At 47.2% G+C, this 24,396-nt stretch overlaps 1 long non-coding RNA gene across 1 annotated transcript in view; it reads right to left on the reverse strand.

Moving 5' to 3' along the window:
• Window positions 1–5,331: 5,331 nt before the first annotated feature.
• The window catches only part of LOC142829153 (uncharacterized), a 33,947-nt gene continuing 14,882 nt past the window's right edge, over window positions 5,332–24,396 (reverse strand). Inside the window, exons 2-3 of the long non-coding RNA XR_012903498.2 lie at window positions 11,328–11,411; window positions 5,332–7,058 (exon numbers count right to left, since the gene is read on the reverse strand). This is a non-coding gene — a long non-coding RNA (uncharacterized LOC142829153). The remainder of the gene's footprint in view (window positions 7,059–11,327; window positions 11,412–24,396) is intronic.

Consider the following 24,396-nt stretch of genomic DNA (forward strand, 5'->3'; position numbering starts at 1 on the left):
AGTGGCTTCCCCTGCTGTGGGCAGGGGCTGCTCTGGCCCGGTTGAAGCACCCCCATCCATGGTGCCCCCCCAGTTAACCATAACTGGTAAGCATCACCTGCTAAGGGTGATGCTTATTGATTAACCATTCACATCCTTATTAGCTGTGTTTTTTATTTATACACTACCAAATGTCTACAGTATGCTTTACACAACAGGTAAAATGACAAGTCCCTACCCCAAACTGTTTGCAATGGAAGTCAGGCAAAGTACACAGGAGATGATAATACACCATGATTGAATGCATGGTATTAAAGGATGGAGGAATGAGGACAAAGGTTACAACAGGAAAAAATAATGGAGGCAAAGGAAAGAAATTAAGTACTATACGTGACAGAAAAAGTCTTTTAATCTGAAATTTGAAATGGAGTGGGAAGCTGATGAGGCAATAAGATACAGGAAGGCTGTTCAAAGCTAAGCACTGCAGCTTTACCCTTGACTTTCTGATACTGAATATCACAATGAACTGCTCACTAATAAGCCACAGACTAAGAATGATTTGAATAATGAATACATCTGAGACAAATGGAAGCTGTTCACTTCACAAATAATTTTGAAGCAGCTACATTTTTCAAATACATTGCTACAAATTATTCACTTATCTGTTCTCCATCTTGCCTCCCTAAATGTCTCCTGCAGTTTCTCCTTTTGATGAGATTCTTCACTTTCTTACTTAAACCATTATATAGTGTTGCTGTATGCTGACAGCACCACCATACAGGTGCATGAAAAGAATCTTACAAATAGAAACAATGGGAGTGCTTTAGGATCCTTCACCATAAAAGTCATAATGAAACCAATTTTTACAGGTACTTAGAAACCTAAAAATGTAGATAGGTGCTTAGTGGGATTTTCCAAAGATGTCTAATGCCCATTAAAATCAATTGAGTCAGGAGCTTAGACACTTTTGAATATCCCATTAGGCTCCTATCTACACCTTTAGGTACTCAACTATCTTTAGAAATCTGCCCCAAGATTACTATAAGGTATTTTTTATTTCTGGTGAGAATACCAACTTCCATTCATGTTTTCTACAACTAACTTCAAGTTTTCCCTCTGTATAATGTACACATTGGCTGCGTCTAGATTGGCATGATTTTCCAGAAAAGCTTTTAATGGAAAAGTTTTCCGTTAAAAGCATTTTCGGAACAGAGCGTCTAGATTGGCACGGACACTTTTCCACAAAAGCACTTTTTGCGGAAAAGCGTCCGTGCCAATCTAGACGCACTTTTCCTCAAAAAAGCCCCGATCGCCATTTTCGCAATCAGGGCTTTTTTGAGGAAAACAAATCTGAGCTGTCTACACTGGCCCTTTTGTGCAAAAGCTTTGCGCAAAAGGGACTTTTGCCTGAACGGGAGCAGAATAGTATTTCTGCAAGAAGCTCTGATTTCTTACAGTAGGAAGTCAGTGCTTTTGCGGAAATTCAAGCAGCCAGTGTAGGCAGCTGGCAAGTTTTTTTGGAAAAGTGGCTGATTTTCCGGAAAAACTGGCCAGTCTAGACACAGCCATCCAGTCTTCTCTACCCAAGTGTGTGTCACAACCAAGGAAAGAAATCTCTTCAAGGAGGAACAAGGGGGAGAGGCATAATTACTCAGTGAAGAACAGGTCTCATCTTGTATAATTACCCTACTATTGCAAAGCCTATTATAACTATCTACCAGGCAAGCTACCAATCTGCTGAGGTGTCTAAGGCAGAAAAATCACTCTGTGGACTTTCAGTCCTCTGATCCCTTCCATCAGTTATGTAGGCAGGTTTAATTGATTCCATTATTATTAAATGGTTCTCAAGAACAGAACAAAAGGAATATTGTTTGTTTAGCTGAAGCTCATTAAATACTAATAATTAACAATAACTTTCTCTTCTGCATCACCTTATATCCAAGGATCTCAGAGGTGCATATAGTAAAGCTCTGAAGGGACCATTAGATCTTCTAGTCTGATGTCTTGTAAGTTACAGACCATTACATTTCACCCTCTTATCTCTGTATTAAGCCCAATAACTTGTATTTCTCTAAAGCAGTGTTTCTCAACCAGTGGTATGAGTATCCTTAGGGGTACTCAAGAGAAGACTGTGGGGTCCATCAACACAATTGAGATCTGGAGAAAACTGAATTTTTGTTTTAAGTTTTGCAGCGTTTTGTTTTTGTACTTTTTACACCCAAAAATTTAATCGCCCATCCGGCTACGATTAAGTTGTTTAAACAAATGTGTTGCAATGGTAGAAAAAAAATTGTGAGTCTGAAAACTGTAGGTACTGGGGGTACTTATATACATTTTTTAAAAAGGGGTACTTGATTAAAAAAAAGGTCGAGAAACACTGCTCTAAAGTATATCTTCCCAAATATATCTTTCCAAAAGACACCCAATCTTGATGTGAAGATATCAAGAGATGAAGCATCCACTACTTCCCTGGATTCTAAGGTTAGTTACTCCCCCTGTTAAAATGATGACCTTATTTCTAATTTGAATTTGTTTGGATTCAGCTTTCAGCCATTGGTTCTTGCTAGGCTTTTCTCCATTGGGCTAAAGAGCCTTTTAGTACCTGGGCTTTTCTCTCCATGAAGTTACTTATACACTAGTCAAGTATATGGTAACCAGATAGCAACTGTGAAAAGTCAGGACACTTTTTTTTGGGTGGGGGTATAGTTGCCTGTATAAGACAAAGCCCCTAATTATCATGTTTATCCCAATAATATCAGGATGTCTGATCACTCTATTCAAATCACCTTTTCATCTTCTTTTTGCCAAACTAAACAGATTGAGCTCTTTAAGTCTTCCACTATAAAGTATTTTCTCCAGCCCTTGAAACATTTTTGTGGCTCTTTTCTGTCCCTCTCCACTTTAAAAAAAAAAATGCAGTGTACAGAGGTAAAATAACCTCCCTATTCCTATACAGTATTTTTTTATTATACATAAAAGGACTGGTTTTGCCTGGAGTTGGTTGGGATTTTTTTTTTAATAAATGCTTTTTCATCAGGAAAACCTATTTATCTAATCTAAAATGTTTTATGGGAAGATTTTGGTTTTGATGAACTGGCTGCTCAGGAGTGGTGAACTTTGATGGATTTCTAAAGTCTGTGACCTTGCATATGGCTCTTTTAAAATGCATTTGGGTTTAAAGGACCCAACGTTGCAAGCAAATCAGATCAGTCCTTGTGTCTGCCCTGTCCTCAACATTACTTACCACTTCACCAATCTGATATAATTCCCAAGTTTTATCTCAAATGATTCTTATAATACCTAGGTATATATTAATATGCCCATTATTCAGGCAGGTAAACCAAGGCACAGATAAGTCTGTCTAAGCCAATCAGAAGCAGAACTGGGAATAAAACTCAGAAGTCCTGACTCAATCCTCTAACTGAATCACTTATCTCCCAAATAAATATGCATGGTCAAAGAGCAGGAATCATGAAGGTTATGACCTTTTTAAACTGCATAAAATAAATAAGTTTACATTTTCCTTTTAGGTTTTGATTATCTTCATATAACATCTGTGTGCCAAGTATTTGCTCCCAAGAAATGGCAATGAGACAATTTGGGATGATTTTCCAGATTGTTCTCAGAATCTTTTGATTGACTGATATCTTTCTGGACTTGATTTGCCCATCTGAGGGCCAATTAGTCCAGAAAGATATCAATTTCTTATCAATATGCTGAATAAATAATGCCTTCTACCAAAGTCTGATATATCCTCTGTGTAATAAAAACACAGTGGGCATAACCCCCTACATGGAGTGCAAAGGTGTTTTGGGGAAGTGTTTTCCACACAATCTAAGATTTAATTAAAAAATATATGTTCCTACCTCTTCTGTTTGTGAAGAAATCCATCTGAATGCCAATAGCTGTAACAAGTAGTCACCAGACTACACGACATTGGAGCATGCCAGTTCATGACATTTTCATTAAGAAACTAGACATGACACTTTGTGATATAGTTTAAATGTAACATTAGTAAATGCCTGCATGGTCATGTTAAGCACAATGAGCTTTAACAAATAGTCTTAAAGAATGTCTACTCAGAAAAGTGATTAAACATGGTGGCACAGCGAGGTCCCAGCTTGGGTACTTTATCTAGTTTTTTGCACCAGCCTTTGAAAAGAGGTGAACAAACTGGAGAGAGTCCAGTTTGCAGATACATCCTTAACCATGTTCTGACATGGAAGAAAAGCCTGTGACAAGGTCAGGGAACAGCTTTACTAACCAAGGGTAGACTAAACTGCGTGGCTCTTTCAAAAGATGCTTTTTCGAAATAAACTTTCAAAAAAGCATCTTTCGAAAAAGAGCGTCTAGACTACAATATGCGGATTGGAAAATCGATCCGCTTTCTTGAAAAAGAGCGTCCTGACTGCTGGATGCTCTTTCGAAAGAAAAAGCCACCTGGAACCGCTTCTGCCATGGTATGGGGGCAGCATTTCCTTCCGGGTGCTGCTGCCTGCCCTTTGCAGAGACGTGTGGTTAAAGGGACGCCCCTGAACACCCGTTGCTCTGCTCCTGCAGCTGCCTTTGCTGTCCCTCTAGGAGGTAAGCAAGGTATTGCAGTTCTTGTTTGGAGTGCCCAGCTTCCTGGGACACCCCAGCAGGTTTTTTGTTTGGAGCTTTTTCTGATTTAGACCCCTTTTTTTGGCATGGAGCCAGAGCTGCCCCTGGGCAGGCGATGGCCCCACGCCATCATACTGCAAGTTTTGCTGCATCTTCACGACACAGTCATGAGGCTACTTCCCCATCTGGACCCAGACCAGAGGTACAAAGGGTTTGCCCGTCATGCAGCCCCACTGCCCTTGCCTCCAAACTTCTTTGTGGACAGGCATTTTTGGAGGCTTGACACCAGCTCTGACTGGTGGGACCGGCTTGTTATGGAGCTCTGGGATGACCAGGAGTGGATCCGCAACTTCCGGATGTGGAAGGCCACTTTCCAGGAGCTGTGTACCTGGCTCGCCCTGGCTCTGCAACGGCAGGACACCCACCTGCGGCCCGCCATCCCCCTGGAAAAGAGGGTCGCTATTGCCCTCTGGAAGCTGGCCACCCCCGACAGCTGCCACTCCGTGGGACACCAATTTGGAGTGGGCAGGTCTACTGTTGGGTCCATCCTCATGGAGGTAAGTCATTGTCGGGGGACAGTCACAGTTTGGGGGGGGAAGGGAGACTGTCAGGAAAGGGCAAGGTGGAATGGGAGTGGGAGGGAGCTTCTCCACTCACCCTGAGCTGCGGGGGGGGGGAGAGTTCTGAGGAGGGGATTCTCGGGGTGTTTGAAAGGAAAGGTGGGTGTTGGGTTCTCCTCCTAAGAGATAAGGCACCCCTTCTAAAATTTTGTTGTCTGTCTCTTTCTGCAGGTGGTGAGGGCCATCAATTCTGAGCTGCTGAACAGACTCGTCCATCTAGCAGACCTTGACAGCGTTGTGGCCGGCTTTGCTGCCCTTGGCTTCCCGAATTGTGGAGGAGCACTCGATGGGACACACATTCCAATCCGTGCACCACCCCATCGAGCAGCCCAATTCATTAACAGAAAGGGCTACTTTTCAATGGTCCTCCAGGCTCTGGTCGACCATCGTGGCCAGTTTATTGACATTTGTGTTGGGTGGTCAGGGTGGGCAGATGATGCCCGCATCTTCAGGATCTCGTACCTCTACTGGAGGCTTCAGGCAGGAACATTTTTCCCGCATCGTGACTCTGCGGTTGGGGACGTGCACATGCCGGTGTGCATAGTGGCTGATGCCGCCTGCCCCCTGATGCCGTGGCTGATGAAGCCCTACACCGGCCACCTGGATGCGAGCAAGGAGCAGTTTAATGCTCATCTTAACCAGGCTCACAACTAGGTGGAATGTGCGTTCAGATGTTTAAAAGGGAGATTCCGGTGCTTGCTCACACGGCTAGACATGGGGGAGTGCAATATCCCTGAGGTGTTGGCTGCGTGTTGCGTTCTCCATAACCTGGTGGAGAGGAAAGGGGAGGCCTTCCTACCAGGGTGGGGTACAGGTGCTGATGGTCAGGAGAGGCACTTTGCCCAGCTCTGGACAGCTGCCATCCGCCAGGCTCACCAGTCTGCTGTTCGCATCTGGGAGGCCCTACGGGAGCGATTCTCTATTGGAGGCCACTGACTCTCTTGAGGGGCTCCTGTCTGGGAGCTTGGCCCTGACCCAATACAAGTTTCCCTCCTCCACCCTTATCCTGACCCTGTTTGTAGAAATAATAAACACCAGGGTTTGTCTGAAAAGAATAACTTCTGTTTTATTGTTATAAATGTCAATAACTGAAAGAAGGTATAACTGTTGCAAACATAAAAAAGCTTTTGTTTATTTTTGCTGGAGAAAGTATATTTTAATGACAAGCTATGTACAATAAACATTTTCTTAAACACAATGTTTGGTATTTAACTGGGGTGATGGGGGTGCTTGAAACCTGGAGGGGGGAGGGGACTTGAAACCTGGAACGGATATGGGGGTGCTTGAAACCTGGAGAGGGGAAGGGGATCAGGTTGCACGGTGCTTGCTTGCTCGCAGTCTCCTGCTGGTGCCTTGTGTTCGGGGTACACCATGGCCTCGGGATTGGGTGGGGCGACTGTCTGTTGGCTGAACAACAGAGGGTAGGTGCACTCGGGTCTGGGAGGCCAGGGGGAGAGGAGGGCCAGGGGGAGAGAGGGGCGAGGGTCTGGGGCATTGGAGGGGCTGGGGGGGAGGGAGGTACAAGGGGAGAAAGGGATGGTGCTGTGGAAGGGGTGTTTGGTGGGGCGGGGTCATGGGGTGCTGGAGGAGCAGGACCAGGCACAGGAGCAGGCAAGCCACAGACCTCCCTGAGAGTGGCACACAGGGACGTGCACTGCTGGACAAGCTCCTCCATCAGCCGATCATGCCACCGAGCCTCTGCCTCCGTCCTCTCTTGCAGGATGGTGTTGAGCTCCTGCATGGCCGCCACATGGTGCCTCAGGATGTCTGCATAGACACACCTGTGTCTGCGGCTCCCATGTCCCCAGGATGGAGGTGGGGCTGGGGTGCTGCGGCCCTCTTGCACAGCTGGTCCAGCTGTGGAGGAAAAGAGGAAGACACAATCAGTCATGTGTGCAACAGCTGTCCAAAAGGGCATGCCCTCTCCTTCAGACAGGGGACTCAGACATTCTGAAGGTAATACCACATGTGACCTGGGCATCAGCCTGAGCATCACAGGGGTCCAGAAGTGCCAATGGGACCTTGCACTGACAATCCACCTGGGTGTGTTCTGGACATGGTTTATGCCACCACGTGGCGCACCCCTATGTGTCACACTCTACCACTGAACACGTTGGCACATGCACAGCCAGCTGCATGATGGCCATGGTGAACATTACCGGCTGCGTCTAGACTGGCATGATTTTGCGGAAATACTTTTAACAGAAAAGTTTTTCCGTTAAAAGTATTTCCGCAAAAGAGCATTTAGATTGTCATGGATGCTTTTGCGCAAAAGCATCCGTGGCCAGTCTAGACGCAATTTTGCGCAAGAAAGCCTCGATCGCCATTTTAGCCATTGGGGCTTTTTTGCGCAAAACAGTTCTTCCCTGTCTACACTGGCCCTCTTGCGCAAGTATTCATGCGCAAGAGGGCTTTTTCCCGAGCAGGAGCGTGAAAGTATTTGCGCAAGAAGCACTGATTTCGTACATTACAAAGTCAGTGCTCTTGCGCAAATTCAAGCGGCCAGTGTAGACAGCTGGCAAGTTTTTGCGCAAAAGCAGCTGCTTTTGTGCAAAATCTTGCCAGTCTAGATGCACCCTACAGGTTTCCCTTGTGCATCACTCACTGTGCACCCACCTCCCCCACTCTGTGTGTTACACGACCTCACTGCACTCACCTGCTGCTTCGTCTCCAGCATCAGATAACACCTGGGAGGCCTCTGGGATCTGGGTGACTGGCTCCAGAATGAGGGTCACCATCTCTTCGCTGTCCTCGTCCTCCGGCACCATCTCCCCACCTCCAGACTCCCTGGACTGCTGTAGGTCCTGCTCTGGCGCTTCCATCATAGGGTCCCCCATGTCAGACTGGACGAGACGCAGTGGTGTGCGTGCTTCCCCACCACCAAGGATCTGGGACAGCTCTGAATAATAGGGGCAGGAGTGGGGGGCTGCCCCAGAACGGGAGTTCTCCTCCCTGGCCTTTATATATCCTTGGCACAGCTCCTGTACTTTAGAGTGCACCTGGTCCTCGGTGCAGGGGTGGTGCCCTCTGTTGGCCAGGAACTCTGCCATGTGGCCAACAATGTCTGTATTTCACCACCTGGTGTTTAGGGCTTGTAAGGCCTCTTCCTCTGACCAGAGCTCAAGAAGGGTCTTGAGCTCTGGCCCAGACCATGCCGGTGTCCGGCGTTTGGAGCCCCTTGTTGGGTCCCCAGAAGGCTGTCTGGAAGGGCCAGGAGGGTCTTGGGGCTGAGACATGGCTGCACTGGAACAGCCATGTGCTCTGGCTGCTTTGCTGCCACAACTGGCTGTGAGGGTGACTGTCCCTTTAAAAGATGGCTGCAGACAGGAACCAGAGACATGCCAGGCATGCCCCAGATTGTCCACCAGGGCTTCTTCCTGGAGGCCCTTATTTTCGAAAAAAGGGGCTCCCCGCGTCCACACACACTTATTTTTGACGGATCTCCGTCTAAAAAGGCGTTCTTCCTCGTGAAATGAGGAGTACTGCCGTCGAAAGAAAAGCCACGTTCTTTCAATTTAATTTTGAAAGAACGCTGCTGTAGTCTAGATGCAGGTAAAGTTTTTTCGAAAAAAGGCTACCTTTTTCGAAAAAACCCTGCAGTCTAGACACAGCCCAAGTGCTCTAGGTAAGCTATTTTTGTAATATGGACTAGGGTATGCTAGCTCAACTTTTGAGACACTGCCATAGCTCCACTGCACCACACCGAAAACCTACATACCCTCTTATGTAATGCTAATATCAGTATAAAGCACAAAAAATTTACAAAACTAACCCAGAGGTGCTTACCTCCTAGGCCTGTATTCAGATTATTAGATCACACTTCTCACAGAGGTTAAGCATGTTAGAGTATGTCTACACAGCAAAGTTATTTCGAAATAACAGCTTTTAGGGTATGTCTACACTACCCCCCTAGTTTGAACTAGGGGGGGTAATGTAGTCATATGGAGTTGCAAATGAAGCCCGGGATTTGAATTTCCCGGGCTTCATTTGCATAAAGCCCGCCGGCGCCATTTTTAAATGCCGGCTAGGTCGGACCCCGTGCCGCGCGGCTACACGCGGCACGGGGTACGACCTAGCCGGCATTTAAAAATGGCGCCGGCGGGTTTTATGCAAATGAAGCCCGGGAAATTCAAATCCCGGTCTTCATTTGCAACTCCGTATGACTACATTACCCCCCCTAGTTCGAACTAGGGGGGTAGTGTAGACATACCCTTATTTAGAAATAACTTTCCTAGTGTCTACACAGCCAAACCACTATTTCGAAATAAATTCGAAATAGCGGCACGCTTATTTTGAATTTGATAAACCTTATTCTATGAGGAATAATGCCAAATTCAAAATAGCTATTTCGAAATAAGTGCTGTGTAGACACTTATTTCGAAATAGGGGGCCTCCACCCTTCCCAAGGTGCCCTGGTGGCCACTCCAGCCTCAACCGAGAACATTTCTCTCCCTCCCCCGCTCCCCGGATCCCTTAAAGGGGTAGATTCTGGTCACAGTGCCTGTGCCAGCTGCAAGCCTGCCAGCCCAGAGCCAGCAGTGGCCACCAAAACAGGAGCCAGCAAGCCACTGGCAGCCAGCCCTCCACTACTCTCCAGGAGCAGTCTGCCAGCCCCCAGGAGTCTGACAGGGGCTGGAGAAGGTGAGCGCCTCATGGAACTTATTCAGGTTTGGGGGGGGGGGAATGCCTCCAACATCTGTGATCTCCGCATTAGATGGAGGAACGCAGCTGTCTATGGCAGGATAGCTGCCAGCCTGACCACCAAAGGCCATATGCGAACCCAGCAGCAGGTTTGCATGACAATCAAGTTGGTCTGGCGAGACCCCCAACCCTGAGCTTCCCCTCCCCCTGCTTCCCCCTTCCAGCTCCCTCCTCCCAGGTTTCCCCCTCTCCCACCCTCTCTTCTCCCCTCTCCCGCCTCCTTTTCCCAGTCTCACCAGAGTTTCATTCCCCCCCCAGTTTTGTTAAATAGAGTTTGTGTTCATGAAAATACGTGTATTTTATTTTACGTTAGGGAGGTGTAAGTGGAAGAACGTGAGAGAGAAATGAGGCACAAGCCCCCAGTGGGGCAGACCAGGGAGGCTCTTAGTGCTCCTCAGGGTGGAAGCTCTCCCACAGGGCCTCTTGGATACTGACAGCCCCCCGATGGATCTCCTGGATGGCAGCCTGCAGAAAGTGCAGCCAGGCTCTCAGCAATGAGAAGCACCAGAGTGCCCAGGGGCAGCTCTGGCTCCATGTTGCAGAGTGCTGTGGTGTCCCGAGTGAGGGTAACCAGAGCACGCAGAGACAAAATGCTTTGCTGTTCCTCATTGAGGTAGACAAGCAAGCAGGAAAACCTGAGAACTGGCTGTCTGGGGGACCCCTTTCATCAAAGGCCTCAGATAGCCTCAGGCAGCAGCCCCACACAGTAAGTCCTGACCTGGTGCCCTGCCGGAACTGGTTCTGGCCAGCCTTAAATGCGATTCAGAATCCACTCAGTGTGGATGCGCTATTTCAAAATAGCAAAATGCTATTTTGAAATGCATTTTGTGTGTAGACGAGTTATTTCAAAAAAGCTATTTTGAAATAACTATTTTGAAATAAGATATTTAAAAATAACACTGTAGTGTAGACATACCCTAAGTGTTTTCTTCTTTTTATATTGTGCACCAAGGCAGCTAGCCATCTTCTTTCCCCCATGTTTAAATCTCCCCTGTTCCCAATGCCTCTGTCTTATGATTTGAGGAAGGCAAAATGATCCAGGCTGTGGTGCCAGATGGACAGCCTAGCAGTACAGCTGACACCCTCCAGCAGAGCTCTACCCTCAGCTTGTGTTAATTAAATCTGCTTTCCAGTCATTTGCATAGTACCTGAAAAATCTTTCTTGGAATGGAACCTGAAACCTTCTGTTTGTGCAAACAATTCTGGCTGTGCTAAAAATGGATAGGACAAATAATTTGGGTGAAGAACTGTTTTATCCCCCAAATGGTTGAAGAAAAGCCAGTAGGGGTGGAGTTGCTACCTGACAAAACTCCTGGATTCCCCAAGAAGATGATCTCTGAGTCTGAGTGAGACAATAGCAGTGCAGACACCTATTACATAGAGAGTCACAATACAAGGAGGTTCCCAGTAGGATTTACCACTGACCAGAGTTTCAGCTCCTGTGCAAAGGATGGGATATCTCTTGCTATGATCCATGCTGTGCTGTGACTTCTTAATTCAGAGAGATCCCTGCAATCAAAGAAAATAAAAATCAAGCTGATGTACTGAGGCAGGATATGGGACAACCCATCATAATCAGGAGCAGAAAAACACATATCTACGTTCTAGGCTTTTATAGGCCATCTATAAAAAATGCATACAAAAATTTACTTCTAGATCAATAAATTATTCTTTAGCCCTCTCAGCTCTCTCATGCCCCAGTTTAGCACATTCCCTCTGAGAAAGGCTTGCAAAATAGATTAAGCTTTGTAGCAGACAGTCAGGGTAACCAAATTCAGGTTGAGAGAGACCATGAAGATGAGTAAACTTCGAAGTCCCTACACATTTTCTGAGAACACTCTGTCAGGAGATTCCTCCAATTTAAATCACTGAACTGTGAACTTCAGCATCTCACACTGAACACAAGTGTTATGGTGATATCACATGGAGAGAGAAGCAGTTTTTCAGGCAAAAAGAACCACTTGAAGGCTACATAGCTCAAAATCAGCACTTGAGGCTTCACTCTGAAATCACCCGCAAGACAGTGCAATGCAAACTGTGTGAGCACACGTGCAATGTGGACTCTGTGAGAATTGTCACTGCATGGGTGGGTAGCAACTTTCTTCACCAGCCATATGTACAGCTATAAGCTCAGACACAGACTCAAGTTGTCAAAGGCATGAGTCACTGTGACGGGGCGGACAGCCCCCTCACTGAAGGGCAGGGAGTAGCCCAGGCCCAGCTGGCTGAGAAGGCCCCGCCCATCCACCTGTGCTGGGCATGCTCCCAGCAGAGCCCAAGTATAAGAGCAGAGAGAGCCCTGCATTTGGGAAGGCAACAGGAGGGTGGAAGGGAGCAGGTCCAGTGTTTCTTCAGCAGCTGAGGCTGGAGACAGACCCTGGGACTAAACCCCAGCAGCTGAACCTGCCTGGGAGACCGGAGCACCTGCAGCCCCAGCAAGTACCGACTCCGAGGCCAGCAGACTACAGGGAGACCAGGGCGTGGTAGGAAGCAGCCCAGGGCAAAGGACTGGCAGAGCAGCTCAGCCTGGATCAGCCGGATTCCCCGTTGAGTAGGCAGGAGCTCTAGTCCCTGCCTAAAGGGCCCTGGGCCGGGACCCAGTGGAGAGGGAGGGCCCGGGTGCCCCTACTGCCCCTTTCCCCTACCCTGGACAATCGACCCCTGATCCAGGAAAGGGTTCTCCAGGTGGCTAGGCCTCCAAAGCCGTATTTACCCTACTAGAGGGGCATTGATTTAGTGGTGAACCCAAGAGGGAGGACAAGCCCCTCGACAGTCACAATGACAAGGATGGCATCCAAAAGGACAGTCTGCAACCTCTTCTCAAAGATGAAAAACATGATCTTAGCCATTGATAGTGTATAGAAATGTAGAAGCAACAAAAAATCCAATATGACCCAGGCTACGTCTACATTGGCATGATCTTGCGCAAATACTCTTTAACGCAAGAGTTCTTCCATTAAAGTATTTGTGCAAGAGAGCGTCTACACTGGCTTGTGCCTTTGCACAAGAGATGTGCTTTTGCTCAAGAGCATCCGTGCCAATGTAGACACTCTCTTGCGCAAGAAAGCTCCGATGGCCATTTTAGCCATCGGGCTTTCTTGCGCAAGAAATTCATGTTGCCTGTCTACACTGGCCTCTTGCGCAAGAACAGTTGCACAAGAGGGCTTATTCCTGAGCAGGAGCATCATAGTTCTTGCACAAGAAGCACTGATTTCATACATTAGAACGTCAGTGTTCTTGCGCAAGAACTCCCCCACAGTGTAGACAGGCAGCAAGTTTTTGCGCAAAAGCAGCAAAATCATGCTAATGTAGACACAGCCCCAGAGATTACAAACCTGAGTAACAAATGTGAGCTCCCTTTGCCAGGGGATCTAGTACAGTCATCTGATTGTTTCCCCCAGTGGTCAATGTTTATTTCAGTAAATCCTGGTTAGGCACACGGTCCTTCAGTTGTACCAGCTGACTCTAATCAATTAGATATTCAGAGTTGGATATCACATCTATGTTTTATGTCTGCCCTCCATACACTTTTTTTTTTGAATAATGATTGCGCCAAATAGCTATAGGAATTTCTAAACTGTAAGTGCCAGCCAGATTCCTGGATCTCTCTAGTTCCTGAAACCCTGTTCAATGTGTGTGAAATTTGTTAGAAAAATTCTGTCATAGTAGAGCAAATTATACAGCCTTTCCACATCAGTTTTATGGCTGCTACTCACTTATAAAAGGCCATGTCTACACTACCAGGTTATTATTTCAAAATAACTCCCGAAACAACTATTTTGAAACAAACTTATTCCTCTTCACAAGCAGGAGTTATTTTGAAATAACAAGCCGATTATTTTGAAATAGCAGGCTTGTAGTGTGGATGCTCACTTTGCTATTTTGAAATAAGGGAAGCTACTTCGAAATATCTCACCAATGGAGACATGCCCTATTATTGTCTGACCCTTTGTCATCTATACCAGCTTTTACAATACTATTGAAATTGGCCCAGAATTTCCTATGGCAGCTTTGCCTGCTTGCATCAGGCTGTGTTTGGTTCAGAGTTTTTACTATCTCAAGAGCTGCTTTTAGTTTTCAAACTGAATCTGCTAGTTCCAAAATACAGCAACAGTGAAATTTACTTCACATCGAGTCATGAAACTGCACCAGAGCTTTAAATAATCTGTTTCCCACTTTTCTAGCCCTGGATTAGAATAAAAGGATCTTGGCATCCTGAGAATGGTAATGAGAGTTATTGTTAAATAAAAGGTAGTTAGGATGGGTTTTCATGTTGCTAAGAGCTAAGGCTTTGGTATGCAAGACAGCCAAACAGCAAAGGCAAAGAGTAACTCTTTAACACCGATTCCTATTTGAAGGAGGATGTTCATACTGGCCCAAATTTACAGATACACTCAGGAAACTGTAACATCTCAGGACATTCATCTGACGAAGTAGGTCTTTGCCCACGAAAGCTTATGTTCCAATACTTCAGTTAGTCTATAAGGTGCCACAGGACTCCTCGCCACTTTTGCAGATTCAGACTAACACGGCTACCCCTGTGATATTCAGGAAACTGTCTGCATAGCCAATGACATTTCTTCTCTGTGAATCCAGATCAAACGTGCTCAGTTCAGGAGTCAATAGATAATTTTTAAAATGTGATCACTGCAAAGCCCTTATGTGATCAGTTTTGGTGATAATGTTTGCAACAAAAAACACCACCTCATAGGAGATTCAGCATTTGCCAATTGGCTGGTAATCTTACTGTTTCTGTAGGACAGGGATGGCCAATCCGTTAGAGATGAAGAGCCAAAATAGCGGTAGACAGAGTGTGAAGAGCCATGTACGGAGGAGGGATGGAGAAATTGTTGAGAAAAAGAGGGGGAAAAAAGCAGCTGCACTGGGGGAAAATAGGTGCCAGTACGCCTTCCCTTGGAGGGGGCTCCAGGCTGGAGAGTGTTGGGGTCAGGTGGAGGGTTGGGTGCTGAGCAGTCCGCAGGCTTGTGGCTGTGCGGGTGCAGGAGTTTGGGTTGGGGTGCATGAGGGGCTCAGGGCAGGAAGGCTGGGAGTATGATAGGCTCAGGACACAGATTTGCAGTGTGTGGATGGTGCAGGAGTGTTGGTTGGTGCCCTGGGCAGCTTCCCAGCTCGCTCACCCCTTAGTCCAGACCTGCTTCCTCTGCTCCCCACAACAGCTGTGTGCTTCCTGAGAAGTTGGAGCTGGCATGTAGTACCGGGATTCCTACTCCCTCCCCCTCCTGCTCTAACCCAATCCCCATCCCCTTCCCCAGAGCCAGCCAGTCCTCCCCGCTCTAACCCAATTCCCCTCCCCTCCCCCAGACCCAGGCACCTCCCCCCGCACTGCTCTAACCCAATCCCCATCCCCTCCCTTCCCTTCTCCCAGAGCCAGCCTCCCCACTCTAACCCAGTCCATATCCCCTCCCCTCCCCAAGACCAAGCCCCTCCCCGCTCTAACACGATACCCTGCCTTCCCCTCCCTAACCCAATCCCTCTCCCCCCCAACCTTATGCCCGGGTCCTGGAGCCAGAGCCGCTGCTACTGCCACTACATGCATCTCCTTCCAGGTGCTGGGGTGCATGCACTGAGCGGCCAGCTTTGAGCATGTGCTGTCCAGGACTCCATGTGCACCACCACCAACCTACTCACCCTCCCCTCCCCAGTGTCAAGCATCTCTCCCCCCGCCCTGCTCTAACCCAATTCCCCTCCCGCTCCTCTAACCTTATGCCCAGGTGCTGGAGCTGCCGCTGCCTGCGCTCAGCGGACGGCTGCTAGCACATGAAGGCTGGGATACTGAGTGCAACCCGGCCTGCACATGCAGGATATGACGCAGTGCGCTGGGGGCCATGAACTGAACGGCGTGGGCCATGAGCACACATGCGACTCAGAGCGGCCCAGCCGTGAGAGCAGCTGACCTGAGCAGTTCTGGGTTCCATCTCAGTTCCGTCAGGAGCTGCAATTTTTTTGCCACCACTGCTGTAGGAGGTAGAATAGACCCATAGTTCAGTCTAATGGATTTTGCACAGCAAATAGAAGGAAACATCTTTTATGACAATGGAGTTAATAAATGTTGTGACTTGATGACTCATCAGGCTAAATTATGGCTATAAGCAACAGGCCGTTGTAGTGCTGCTAGAGAGGGACATTGCCCCAGCAGGCTATTCTGGAGGTTGTGCCACAGAGTGGAATGACTCTGGTAGTGCAAGGCAACACAGCTGCCGCAATGCCCTTGGAAATGTTCTCTCTTTTACATGCGGCTGTACAGCACACAGGTCGGCCTTGCCCTGACACTAGTCCCGCCCATCTTTCAACAAGGGTAGTGCCACTCTCCGCGCTAACTTAGAGCAGAACATGTACTCCTGAGCACAGTGCAGGGAGATGGGGAGAAGGTGGCTGGAGCACTCTCCCTTTCTTACACACCCATGTAAGGCCAGGAATATCACCTGCCACTAAAGGAGTACATGTATCATAGAGAAAGTTAAAGGTACCCGTTATAGTGTCTAGGGTTGCCAGGTGTCTGGTTTTGAACCGGACAATCCGGTATTTGAGCTTTCTGTCTGGGAAACAAATTGAGAAAATACCAGACATATAAATGTCTGGTATTTTCTAATTAAGTAAGTTTTATTATTATCATGAGTATCAGTACGTAGCTGAGAATTGCCTGGCTGGTAGACACACACGCGCTGTATGCAACTACACAGTAGAGAGCAGGCGGATTGGGGGCGGGGTCAGGCTGGGATGAACTCCCCAGGGCCGGACTCGCCCATGTGCCCCGCCTGGACCGTGTGCAGGACAGGCAGCACCCCGGGATCTGTTTGCACCCGGGCCAGCCCCGCTCCCCGCTGGCTGGTTCCCCTGCAGCCAACCCTGCTTTCCCTGACCCCCTCCCGGCCAGCCCTGTTCCCTGCTGGCCAGTGTCCCCCCCAGCCAGCCCCGCTCCCCCCAACTCCCTCCCGGCCAGCCCTGCTTCCTGCCGGACAGTTCCTTCCCCCGATCTCTCCTAGCCAGTCCCGCTCCCCCCAACCTCCTCCCAGCCAGCCCTGCTTCCCGGCCAGCCGTTCCTGCCCCCCCCCATCTCCCCTGGCCAACCCCCCTCCATCTGAGATAAGTGTGTCCGGTATTATTTTGAAATCATCTGGTAACCCTAATAGTGTCACTTTCATGACAATAGACTGACCTTAAATATAAGTCCTAAAGAGATGGGTCAGGCATAGGTGCTGGAACTAGCAGTGTGGCGGGTGCTGCAGCATCCCCTGACTTGAAGTGGTTTCCATTATATACATGATTTATAGTTTAGTACAATGACTGTCAGCACCCCCGCTGTAAAAAATGTTCCAGCACCCCGGGCCCAGATTGCTATGTGTGGAGGCAGATTTCAGACACCGGGTTTCAAACTTCTGGATGGAGCACTATAGTCCGTAGTCACAGTAGGGTTGCTTGGTGCTTTGCTGAGAAAATAAAGACACAGTCTAGCCCCTAAGGAGCATACAGCGTAAGGTCTAAACAACTTATCCAGTCTTAAAACTAAAAAGCAGCCCCTTTTCTGGGTGTTCAATACCTGTATTATTTTCACTTGTTAGGGCTATGTGACCATCTTGGGATAGAAGAGAGATGTATGGTTTTCATTTTTTTTAAATTTTAATAATGCTTTTTACTTCTACCATGTTTTTCAGCTGAGGATCCCAGTGAGCTTTAACACTATTAATTAACTAACAAAGTAGCCTGATCCTCCTGTGAGCCATGTGGACTTTTATCATACTCATGTTACAGATAGGTAAAGCAAGGCACAGAGGGGTAAGTAACTTTCCTGATGTCACATAGTAGGCCAAATTCAATACTGGTGTAAATTCCTTTGAGTCAAATTCAGTCTTGGCATCATTAGGAGCAACTCTCAATATCTTCCATTGAACTATACCAGGGATAAAACTAGTCCTTTGAATTAATGGTAGAACTAAACATAAAAAACCATGGGAAATCAAATTCAGGCCTAGTACAGTAGAAACAGGCATAGGTCCTTTCAATTCAACAGAACTGTGCCTACTTGCACCAACGCTGGATAGGGCCTAGGAGTCCTACTTCCTCGTTCTCTACACTGCCCAGTAAGCCAGGGTATTTCTTGTAAAACATAATGATGTCCATCTAATTTTGAAACCCAGAACAAGGAATGTGTGATTGAGAGTATCTTAGGCCTTGAGCTGCATTGTAAAGGGGTTCTGTGACATCAAGAGGATCCCATGCTGTGTTCAGCCTTCAACTCTCTGTAGTAGAAGTAATAACTATATAACAAATTCATGATCATGTAGTATAGCCATTATTATGCAGGCCATAGTGAGCTTGAGGGCAGCAGCAGAGATAAAACTCATATCTTTCTGCTTCTATGTCTCTCTTCTTTGAACTAAAGAAAAATCTTTATTAACTGTAATCAGTCAGGGCCTCTAACACATAATAGAGAATGTAACAGAGGCAAAATAATACAGTAGAACCTCACTAACCTGGGGACTCACTGGGTATGTCTAGACTACATGCCTCTGTTGGCACAGTGCGGCAATCAAGATGCGGATTGGTTGACAGGGAATGCCTTTGTCGATCGCTTTCTTATGTAAACAAGGTTTACAGGAGCGGACGACAAAGGCGTTCCAGGGAGCGGTTGACAAAGGCATTCCCTGTCGATCGATCCGCATTTTGACTGCCACGCTGTGCCGACGATCAGCTGAGCCGGCACAGTGCGGCGGCCATTTTTATTTTAATGAAGCGGGGGATATTTAAATCCCTGCTTCATTGACTATGTCGGGTAGTCTAATTTGCATGCCTCTGTTGGCAGATGCATATAGTCTAGACATACCCATTGTGAATTACTGAATGCTGTGAGTTATTGACTCAACACAATAAAAAGGAAGACCAATGCATCACAAAATGTATTGTTCATTTCACTGACAAGAGCAGTTGAGTTTTTGTTATTTATGATACTTCATAATAGTCTATCAAATGTTGTGTGGTATATTTTGTCTTGATAATGTAAGACCTTCTGATAGCTTTGCACTATAAAATATTTTAAGAGATGTGAAAAGAGAGCTCTGGTTGGTTTGTAGTGTTTGATGTCCCATTTAGCAAAGTGCAAATTAGTCTTTCATACTTCTGCAATGTGTTTCATTCAGGAATCTCAGAGGCTTTCCAGCAGAGAAACAAGGTGAGTGAGATACCTTTAACTGGACTACTTCTGTGGATGACATAAATGAGCTACACCGAGCTTAGCTCAAAAGCTTGTCTCTCTCACCAACAGAAATTGGTGCAAACTTCACCCACATTTACTCTCTAATATCCTGGGACCAACATGGCTACAACACTGCATTCCTGAGCCCCCAACAGCCTGGTGTAAAGGCATGCAACTCCCCTAAAATTTCACCAGACCACATATTGCTAAATTGATACCATTTTACTAATGGTGAACTTTATGTACAGAGAGGTTAAGGCCACAAAAGTGGCCATTATCTTTAGGAACCTCAATTTTTAGTGCCTAACTGCAGACATGTACGCTATCTCAAATATGGCCCTCCCAAAACTGAAGTATCTAAAAGTGGAGACTACTTGCCAAAATTTGGCTGTTAACTTAACTAATGCCAAAAGGTCATTCAGAGACTCAGAGGGAGAACCAGATAGGACCCAGGTTTCCTGATTGCTAATCTTCTGCCTTAATTTCTAGATATATAGCTTCCTTTGATAAAATCTAGCTATCTATATTTGCAATAGTAACATTTAGAACAGGTGTGTCCAAACCTACTGACTTTCCAGGCCACGTACAATAATCGTCAACAGTTCTAGAGCTACAAGACAATCACAACCTAGCTAACAGAGTGGCACTACCAAGGAATGGGGCTGTACCTGCTGGGGCTCAGGGCTTTATCTCACCAGGATGGCACCTGCCAGGGCATGTACCTGGCTAAAACCTTGAGCCCCACTGGCTCCCCTACATGGAGTTAAAGTCCCAAGACTCTCCTCCCTGCAGAGTAGAAGCCCTTACCCCACCACCTTGATGCAAGGCAGAAGCCACAAGCTGGTAGACAGAAAATGAGAAGAAGTATGTAGAGCACCACAAGCCACTCTTTGACTGTAAATGAGCTGCATGTGGTTCATGAGCCATGATTTGGCCACAGAAGATATAGATAGAATCTTGCCTAGATTTTTCCTTAATTCTTTATCCCTGTTGTTATAAGACAGAAAGTTTCCCAGCATCAAGTTATGCACTGACATTCATTCCTCCTTAGAGTGGAAAACTGGGGCACCATGGAGAAACCATGAATAATTGTAGCAGCTAGATGGCACCAAGAGACAGCTTCTCAAGAATCACGCCCAGGAGAGTGAATGAATAAATGAGAGTGAATGGGAAATGTCTTGTTTCTGAACTTTTAGCAAAGAGCTTTAAACACAGCTCCAAATACTCCAGAATGCATTTTTTTTATTTTAAAAATATGTGTTTTATGAGGCAACGAAAGATAAGGGTTTATTCAAATTGCTATAGCAACATTATTGTAACTAGAGCTATTTGGGAAATATTTTCCCTCCACAGAAAAATTTACTTTTGTCAAAAAACCCTGCAAACTGAAGAAATGTATTTTAGCAACCAAAACCCAAATTTTTCATCTGAATCCACCCCCCCAATTTGGCTTTCCAACCAAAAATTGAATTTCTTTGTGGAAAGATTTCTAAAAATTCTTCATTTTATTGCAAACTTAATTTTCTGTCAAAAATGTTTCAGCAGAAAATGTTTGCCTGGCCCTTCTTGCAGTTACATACAGCAGATGCCATACAGGAAAAACTCCATTGAAAAACTCTGTGGTTCAGAGCCCTGAAGCCTGGAAGGATCACTCAGGAGGGGGTGCCATTGGGAGACTCACCTTGCATTGGACTCTTTTTCTTCTGGTCCCATTTTCTCTGTTCTACAGAATTCCAAGAGATGTATTTCCTTATCATTACAGAAACACCCAGACAGCAGACCCTGCACCTGGCATGGCTCGAGGCAGCCACCCGCTGCCACGCAGCCCTCCGCCTCTTCCCGGGACCAGGCTGGCGACTCCCGGGAGCCTGCCCGGGTCCGCAAGAGGCGGGTGTCCGCCTGGTATAGTGCGGAGATCGTGGACCTCATCCACGACCTCCGCACTAGGCACAGGAAACTGGCCGTCTAGGGCAGGATAGCTGCCAGCCTGGCCACCCGGGAGCAGGTTTGCATGAAAATCAAGGTGGTCCACTGAGACCCCCGACCCTGAGCCCTGAGCTTAGAATGTCCGTACTGGGTCAGACCAAAGGTCCATCTAGGCCAGTAGCCTGTCTGCCGACAGTGGCCAACGCTAGGGACCTTGGAGGGGATGGACCGAAGACAATGACCAAGCCATTTGTCTCGTGCCATCCATCTCCAGCCTTCCACAAACAGAGGCCAGGGACACCATTTCTACCCCCTGGCTAATAGCACTCCATGGACCCAACCTCCATGACTTTATCTAACTTCTCTTTAAACTCTGTTCTAGTTGTAGCCTTCACAGCCTCCTGCAGCAAGGAGTTCCATAGGTTGATTATTTGCTTTGTGAAGAAGAACTTTCTGTTATTAGTTTGAAGCCTGCTACCCATTCATTTCATTTGGTGTCCTCTAGTCCTTCTATTATGGGAACTAATGAAGAACTTTTCTTTATGCATCCTCTCCACACCACTCATGCTTTTATATATCATATCCCCCCTCAGTCTCCTCTTTTATAAGCTGAGAAGTCCCAGTCTCTTTAGCCTCTCTTCATATGGGACCTGTTCCAAACCCCTGATCATTGTAGTTGCCCTCCCCTCTCCCACCCTCTCTCTTCCCCTCTCCCACCTCCTTTACCCAGTCTCCCCCAGTTTTGTTCAATAAAGAGAGTTTCTATTTTTGAACACGCGTGTTCTTTATTTTGTACATCAGGAAGAGGGGCTAGGGAGGGGTCAGTGGAAGGAGGTGAGGGAGGAATGGGGTACGAGCCCCTGATGGGGAGGACTGGGGTGGCTCTGTGGGCTTCTCGGGGTGGAAGTTCTCCTGAAGCCCCTTGATTGACCCCCCCCGCCTCCGGATGGCAGCCTGCAGCAAGTGCAGCCGGGCTGATGGCCGAGTGCTGTGATGTGCCGAGTGTGGGCACTCAGGGCACTCCAAGCCAGGACTGCTTTGCAAGCGGGGAACCCCTGAGAACTGTCTGTCCGGGGTGGGGGTCGGGTCCCTTTAAGCACAGCCCTCGACTAGCCTGAGGCAGCAGCTCCACACTCTAAGTCCTAATCTGATGCCCTGCCGGCACTGCTTCCGGCCATCCTTAACCTCAGTTCAGGGTCTACTCAGTGTGGACATGCTAGTTCGAATTAGCAAAACGCTAATTCGAACTAATTTTTAAGTCTAGATGCACTAGTTCGAATTAGCTTAGTTCGAATTAACTAATTCGAACTAAATTAGTTCGAATTAGTGCTGTAGTGTAGACATACCCTCATTTGGCATTGGCAGTAGATTCCCAGAAGTGTGAGAGATCTGGATTGGGTCTGGAATCTGTATCTCTCACCTGACCATTTTCTGTTTGGAATCTGTCATTTTGCCCTCTCGCCATACACAGAGTGTTTGTTTTATGCTTGGAGTTGCTTAAGCCTTTTCTGTTGTTCATCTGTGTAGAATTTTTCTCTCTATCTATGAGGGTGCTCAGGATGTGAACAGCTATTATTATTTGTTATCCATAATTATTGTACAGTTACTTATTAATAACATGAAGGGCCTGGGGAACAAGGTGCAAGGGCTCACACAGATAGAGGCCTTCTTTCAAACAAGTTGCCTTTCAGAGGTTCTCAGTAGTGCTCAAAACAGCCTTGGCTAGAGCAATGAGAAAGAGGACTGAAACTTGTAGGTGAGTCACCTGTACCATCCTAATCACCCAGGGTATGTCTACACTACCCTCCTATTTCGAAGTAGGAGGGTAATGTAGGCATACCGCACTTGCAAATGAAGCCCGGGATTTGAATTTCCCGGGCTTCATTTTCATAAGCCGGGCGCCGCCATTTTAAATCCCGGCTAGTTCGAACCCTGTGCCGCACGGCTACACGCGGCACGGAGTAGCTAGTTCGGATTAGGCTTCCTAATCCGAACTAGCTGTACTCCTCGTGGAATGAGGAGTACAGCTAGTTCAGATTAGAAGCCTAATCCGAACTAGCTACTCCGTGCCGCATGTAGCCGCACGGCACGGGGTTCGAACTAGCCGGGATTTAAAAATGGCGGCGCCCGGCTTATGCAAATGAAGCCCGGGAAATTCAAATCCCGGGCTTCATTTGCAAGTGCGGTATGCCTACATTACCCTCCTACTTCGAAATAGGAGGGTAGTGTAGACATACCCCCAGAGTGTCAACAACCAAGCTCCTTCTGATTTTAGTGAGTTAGCCACTTCATCCCAGATTCCCAGCAGCAGAAGAGAAGTGCTGCCTGTAGGGCACTTGTGAAAAGGAGGTTAACAATGGAGTAGATAAACCCCACATTGAAGAGATAAGGGTGCAGAAATAACTCTGGGCCCTGGAAGCCCCAACCTCTCAAGGTTGTGGACATGATCCACTTGGAGGAGGGATTTAAAAGGGAGTCTCTGCAGCACAGGAGAGTGGTGGGAGAAGAGAGGCAGATCTGTGTGCACTGCAGGGAGGAATTTTGCCAAGAGGGCATCCCCATGGGAGTGTTGCTCAAGAGTCTGGGACTCCCTCGTGCTTGCTGAGGCTTGTGAACCAGATTGCCAGGGGATAGCCACCATCCAGAACATGCCCAAGGAGGGACCAAGGGGCATGAAGAGACCCACAGGAGAGAGTGAAGTGGGTCACAGATAGCAGACATTTGGCTAAAAGTGCTCAAATGGGCCCTTGGGTTGCAATCCAGAGGAATGGGAGGGCCTGGATTCCCCTATTCCTATATAATTTGGTGGAGTTACTGTCACAGACACTTATTAGAAGGTGGTGCTATTGTCACAGACTTGAACCACTGTGGGGGGAAGGCTATTCCCATTCACCATGCTGCATGGTTAAATATTTAGATCAACTTCTCAATGAGTGGCCATTTATTTATGGTGCCATTATTTTAGCATGACCTGTTGAAAACACTTTAAGTTCCATTTCCAAAAGTGCTCAGTCCCCACATCTTCCCTTGACTTCACTAAAACTGAGAGCATAGGGTCACCAACTTTATACTTGCAGAAAACAGAACACCCTTGTCCTACCTTGTACCTGGCCCTGAGGCCCTGCCCCTTCTTTGAGGCCCCACCCCCACATACTCCATTCCCCCCCCCTTTCACTCACTCTCCCCTGCAGTAGTAATACCATGGCATCCGTGGCTCTGTGGTGCCAGGTTTCACTGTGCTGTGGGAGCCTGCCACAGAGCAGCACTCAGATCCAGCATGGGAGCTAAGAGCCTACAGTACCCTGGGAGCTGTAATTCATTGGCCAGCTCCCTACCTAGAGAACTGGCCCTGGAGCA

The sequence above is a fragment of the Pelodiscus sinensis genome, chromosome 5, assembly GCF_052426305.1.
Source record: "Pelodiscus sinensis isolate ZL-2025 chromosome 5, ASM5242630v1, whole genome shotgun sequence".
Taxonomy (NCBI): Eukaryota; Metazoa; Chordata; order Testudines; family Trionychidae; genus Pelodiscus; species Pelodiscus sinensis.